The following is a 5926-nucleotide window of genomic DNA, read 5'->3' on the forward strand; positions in this document are numbered from 1 at the left end:
GATATACACAAACAAATATAGTTTTCTACAATATTCTTTCTCCTGCTTGAATAACCTACACTCCTTATCATGACCTTGGGACAGGTGTTCATGAAAGATATAATCTCACAAAGCAGGGTGATCATTTCGAAACAATTAAATAAATGTGGATAAGACAACAAAAGAAGATAAAGGAAATCTAGTGTAACACCCAATACAATTATGGTGATAATAAATAACTACGCTTACAAATTTAACAGTATCTATGTTTTAGTGTCTATGATGAAGAAAAAAACTAAATAAATAAAACATACATAGCTCTACCTGTCTTTGTCACAGGTGTAGGGTGCTGTGTAGGGACCAACCTAACCCTATACCTAACAATTTCTGAATAGTATATAACTACATTTCATAATAATGCTAATGAGACAGAATAGTTTTAAAAATAAATTCTTAGTCATAAAAGTGAAGAAAATGTTATTTTCATTAACACGCATAGTACCAAATGTAGGAATTTCCAGGAGGTGATCAAATGATATCTATGAAAATAATTTGGTTAAATATGTGCACATTTTTTATTTTCAACACCTACTTTACCTACCCACGATTTTGAGACGTGCTGTCCTGCAAAAGTCAGTTAATTCAGGTTAAAATATAGTTGGAGACAAAACATGCCCGTATTTAACAAAATTATTTCATCATTTCAAACTGGAATCGTTATAACAATGTGTAGAAAAAAAGGTCTGAAGCTCACCTTTTTTAGCGAATATATAGAAACTCCAGAATTACGTAGACTATGTACTGATATTTTCATTTTTGCAACATGTGTTTGCTCATTTCAACCTGAAAGTTGATTGAAAAATGCATTACTTGTGAATGTGAAGTATTCTACATGCATTTTTTTATATTACATTATAGTGAAATATAAAGAAATAAATTTTTTTAAAGATATTCATATTTAAACATTTCTGTTGATTTCAGTGTGTGAAAGATATGTAATGATTTGTACATCTAAGTTTTGGCTCAAACAAAGACAGTTTGATACTAAGTTATTCTAAACTTTAGGACATTCAAATCAAAAAGTGAAACACATAAGGAATAATTAAGACATGTTGTTTTGCTTTATTGTTTTTTTAATCTTGTAATCTCAAGGTCATTTCAAATCTCTCAGTCATTCTTTTGTCAACCCTGTTCAATAAACTGAATCTTATTGATTAGGGTGCAGGTGTCGCCTTTTGATTTGAGCCGTATAGATTAGGCATTTATGATGACTACTTTTTTATATAACAAAAAGTGATATAACTTCATACGTGTGGATCAAAGTTCAAGTGATCTGGGACACATCATGGCAAGATTACATTAGTTACATTATGTAATTATCTTATATTTGACATTGAGAAAGTAAATGTTCAGTTTCAGTCTGATCAGATCTTTGTAACCTCCAACAAGGAGGTTACGTTTTTGGTAGCATTTGTGTTTGTATGAGTCTTTCTGTCTGCAAACACAAGAGCTCTGAAAATTTGCAATAATTTCTTTGTATCGGTGTAGAGTTAAAATTTGGCTTGCATGCATCAAGGACTTCAAGGCCAAATTAATGTTTTATTGGTCAAAACTGGTCAAAAAGCTTTATAACTTTGGTGTTTAGTCAATATGTAGAAACTAGTGTATAAAGATTTAAAGTATAATTTCACATTTGACTGTTGGCCTCTCAAAATCACCAGGTTGCTCTGAAGGTCAAAGTAATATTAATGCTATATATAACAATGAAAAGCTGTGTTTCTTACTGCCATTATTTGTATTGACAACATACATGCATAAAGTAAATTATATATGGGCGTGATGGACCGAGTTGAAAAAGCAGGAGTCGTCACAGGAATTATTAGAAAAGTAAGGTTTTTATTTATTTAACCCCCAAAAATTTTATTTAAAAAAGTAATAAATGTTGAGCTCATAAAAGAGGTCAAAGAAACAAAACTGAACTCAGGCAAAGAACTGCGAACTCAACAAACCAAACAACTGCCCAAACGAACATCACTGACCTAAACAGGAAATGACACACAGGGGTATATATAATGGCTGATCAGATCACTATGACACAACAGGGCTAACTAAACAAAACACAACCATAAACCACATAAATGATGCAGTACAGTCTGGTTTATTAATAAACTAAACACCAAAGAGGAAACTCAAAACCCACTAAAACCCTAAACTCAAGTATTTAATAAAATACAAAATCTTTGAAAATACACTTTCTCCTCCTTCGGCAGGAAGTGGTGGTGCAGTCCAATCATCCCCTCCATGTATTTTAGGTGCTTTGAGCCCAGCTTTTGTCTGGTAACTCCAGGAATAGCAGGTTCATAGGGTTCATAGAAGGTAAGAAGCAGGTGAAAGAAACAAAGATTAGTCACAAACCAAACCACGAATAAGATGAATTGGTATGAATTAGGGCTGGGCGATATGACCTAAAATCCATATTGCGGTATAATTTGAAGCATGTGCGGTAACGATATATATTGCGATATATTCTTTTTTTCTGTATAACATATTTTCCACCGTAAAAATCCTTTAATTTTCTCAAAAATCGAGAGTGCACCTTATATATGAATTCTGGTTGTGTTTACTGACCTCGAACCGATTTTATGTAATACACGGCGTGCAGAAATCTGTCAAAAAATGCTTTAGTACAACTTTGGTAAGCTACGAAGCCGCACTGCTTGATGGACTGTCGGAGCATTACGTCTGCCGTAGTAAGGAGCCTCGCGGAGTATCTGGGTCCAAAACTCCGTCCGCTTCAGGTCCCAAAGTCAAATAAACACTGAGAGTTAAAAACTGTCTAAATTCATTCATCTTCAATAAAATGATCAGTGTTGCTGCTTTACCAGGTGTAACAATTAAGTTTAACATCCAGGCATCCATAAAAACAGAATTTATTTAAATTTAATTTATTTAAATTTAACGGAGTTAGAAGTTAGCAGGAAGTTAGCTCGCTAGTTTCCACCTAAACATGTTCTGACTGAGAGATTTTTGAAACAAATTAAAACGTACAGCTCCGCTACCACTTCCAACCTAAATGAAGACAGAAAACTAAACAGCAGTGGCGTTTGTAGGGTTACTGAAATCTGGTATATAATGTTGTGCTACGTGATCGCTAGCGACACAGCTATGTTAGCATAACACTAGCACAGTGAAGCTGGAGGATGAACACCAACTTTTTTCCACTCGATAAAAGTTAACGTGAGGGTTTCTGGTGGTTGGGGACACATGCAATCGCAAAGCAGGATGCTATACACGGACCAAACTTCAGTCAGGAGAACAACTCAGATAATTCATCCACAATACAAGGTTAGTTATTAATATACTGCAACAACATGGGAATAGAACAGCTGCGAGAGAATTCAACATTAATGAATCAATGTTACGTAAATAGAGGAAGCGCACTTGTTGGCTTTCCCCATATTTCAACAGTGCTTCATCTCTTTGTTATTACTGTCGCCTGGCATAATTTGCAGATGATAGTGGTTGTAGCCGCTGCAATACTTTCAACCAAAACAGGCGCAGCTTGATGACATCATCAACATGCGCTATCGCGGTAGAGCGGTATAGTCAAAATCTCTATCGTTGGCCAAATTTATATCGTTTCTATCGTATATCGTTTATATCGCCCACCCCTAGTATAAATATATAAGTAAACAAAATGTGCGCCCTTACAAATAGAACAAATGTACTGAAACCAATCAATAAACTTATTGGAAACTAAAGTGTGTTACTGTGTTCAAATGAAGAAATAAAAATACAGTGGTCCCTTGCTATATCACAGTTCACCTTCTGCTTTTTTTTGTGCAATTTTGCATGCTTTTTTTTCAGCGCATTGTGTTCTGCTTCCTGATTGGCTGTAGACCATTGTTAATCAATCTCGTGCCGTGTCTCCTGTACAGCGAGGAATGCGTTCAGCTTGTCAAATTTACATAACAACAAACACAACAATGTCGACGAAACATCATCACCTGCGGGTGCCTTTGGTTCCATTCTACAGGGTGGGCCATTTATATGGATACACCGTAATAACATGGGAATGGTTGGTGATATTAAAGTCCTGTTTGTGGCACATTAGTATATGTGAGGGGGCAAACTCCTCAAGATGGGTGGTGACCATGGTGGCCATTTAGAAGTTGGTCATCTTGGATACAACTTTTGGTTTTTCAATAGGAAGAGGGCCATGTGACACATCAAACTTATTGGTAATGTCACAAGAAAAACAATGGTGTGCTATGTATATATGTATACATATACGGGCGATCGTGGCTCAAGAGCTGGGAGGTCGGCTTGTAATCGGAAGGTTGCCGGTTCAAGCCCTGGCTTGGACAGTCTCGTTTGTTGTGTCCTTGGGCAAGACACTTCACCCGGGCCTGGTGGTGCCAGTGTCTGGCAGCCTCGCCTCTGCCAGTGCGCCCCAGGGTGGCTGTGGCTACAATGTAGCTTGCCATCACCACTGTGTGAATGTTTGAATGGGTGGATGACTGGATGTGTAAAGCGCTTTGGGCTCCTTAGGGACTGGTAAAGCGCTATAAAAATACAGACCATTTACCATATATGTATTATGTATTATCTCAGTTGTTCTCCTGACTAAAGTTTGGTCTGTTTACAGCATCTTGCTATGCCCTCAACCCTAACCACCAGAAACCCTCACGTTAACTTTTATCAAGTGGAAAAAAGTTGGTGTTCATCCTCCAGCTTCACTGTGCTAGTGTTATGCTAACATAGCTGTGTCGCTAGCGATCATGTAGCACAACATTATATACCAGATAGTCCAACTTCAGTAACCCTACAAACGCCACTGCTGTTTAGTTTTCTGTCTTCACTTATGTTGGAAGTGATAGCAGAGCTGTACGTTTTAATCTTTTCAGAAATCTCCTAGTCAGAACATGGTATGTCATGTTTAGTTGCAAACTAGCGAGCTAACTTCCTGCTAACTTTTAACTCCATTAAATGTACTAAATTCTGTTTTCATGGATGCCTGGATTTAAACTTAATTGTTACACCTGGTAAAGGAGAAACTCTGATCATTTTATTAAAGATGAAATAATTTAGACAGTTTGCTAACTCTCAGTGATGCCGCAGTGTTTGTTTGACTTTGGGACTTGAAGCGGACTGAATTTTGGACCTAGATTACTCCAAGTGCGTGAGGCTCCTGACTACTGTAACCGTAATGCTCCGACAATCCATCAAGCGGTGCGGTTTCGTAGCTTACCAAAGTCATACTAAAACATTTTTTGAGCGCTGTGTATCACATAAAATCGGTGTGAGGTCAGTAAGCACAACCAGAATTCATACATAAAGCGTACCGATTATATGGCGCACTGTCAATTTTTGAAAAAATAAAAGTATTTTAAGTGCGCCTTATAGTGCGAAAAATATGGTAGTTACTGCTATGTCCAGTTGGTTAGCCATCACCAGTTTGTTTATATCTGGAAGGATATTAATTTGGTTGGTAATTCTCAACCACTCATTTGACATCAAGACTTCCAGGCCATACTCGGTATAGATGTTGCTGTTTACTATGTCGGCCACTTGGTTATGGCCTTCCATGTATGTCCTGACTCTTGCACCCTGCTGTTATGTGCTAGATTGTCTCAGCATCATCTTTACACAGCCTGCCCCTGGGGTCTTGCCTGGTGTGGTAGACCCCAGCATCTATTGATCTTGTGCTTAGGGCTTGCTACTGCCATGATTAATGCCTCTGTGCTGTCTTTCAGTCCATCTTTGTCCAGTCACTGGTAGGATTTCCCTACTATTAATACAAATAAATGAATACATGTCAAAACTAAACTTGTATCAAATAAATCGATTTAATACCTTGTTGCACATAAAAAGGCTTCACAGATAACAATAATAAAAGTGGTAATAATTATAACAACATAATGTTTTCAACACCTTTGCAACACTT

Source organism: Pundamilia nyererei, unplaced genomic scaffold, assembly GCF_000239375.1.
Source record: "Pundamilia nyererei isolate P.nyererei 1_Seehausen unplaced genomic scaffold, PunNye1.0 scaffold00300, whole genome shotgun sequence".
NCBI classification, from domain to species: Eukaryota; Metazoa; Chordata; class Actinopteri; order Cichliformes; family Cichlidae; genus Pundamilia; species Pundamilia nyererei.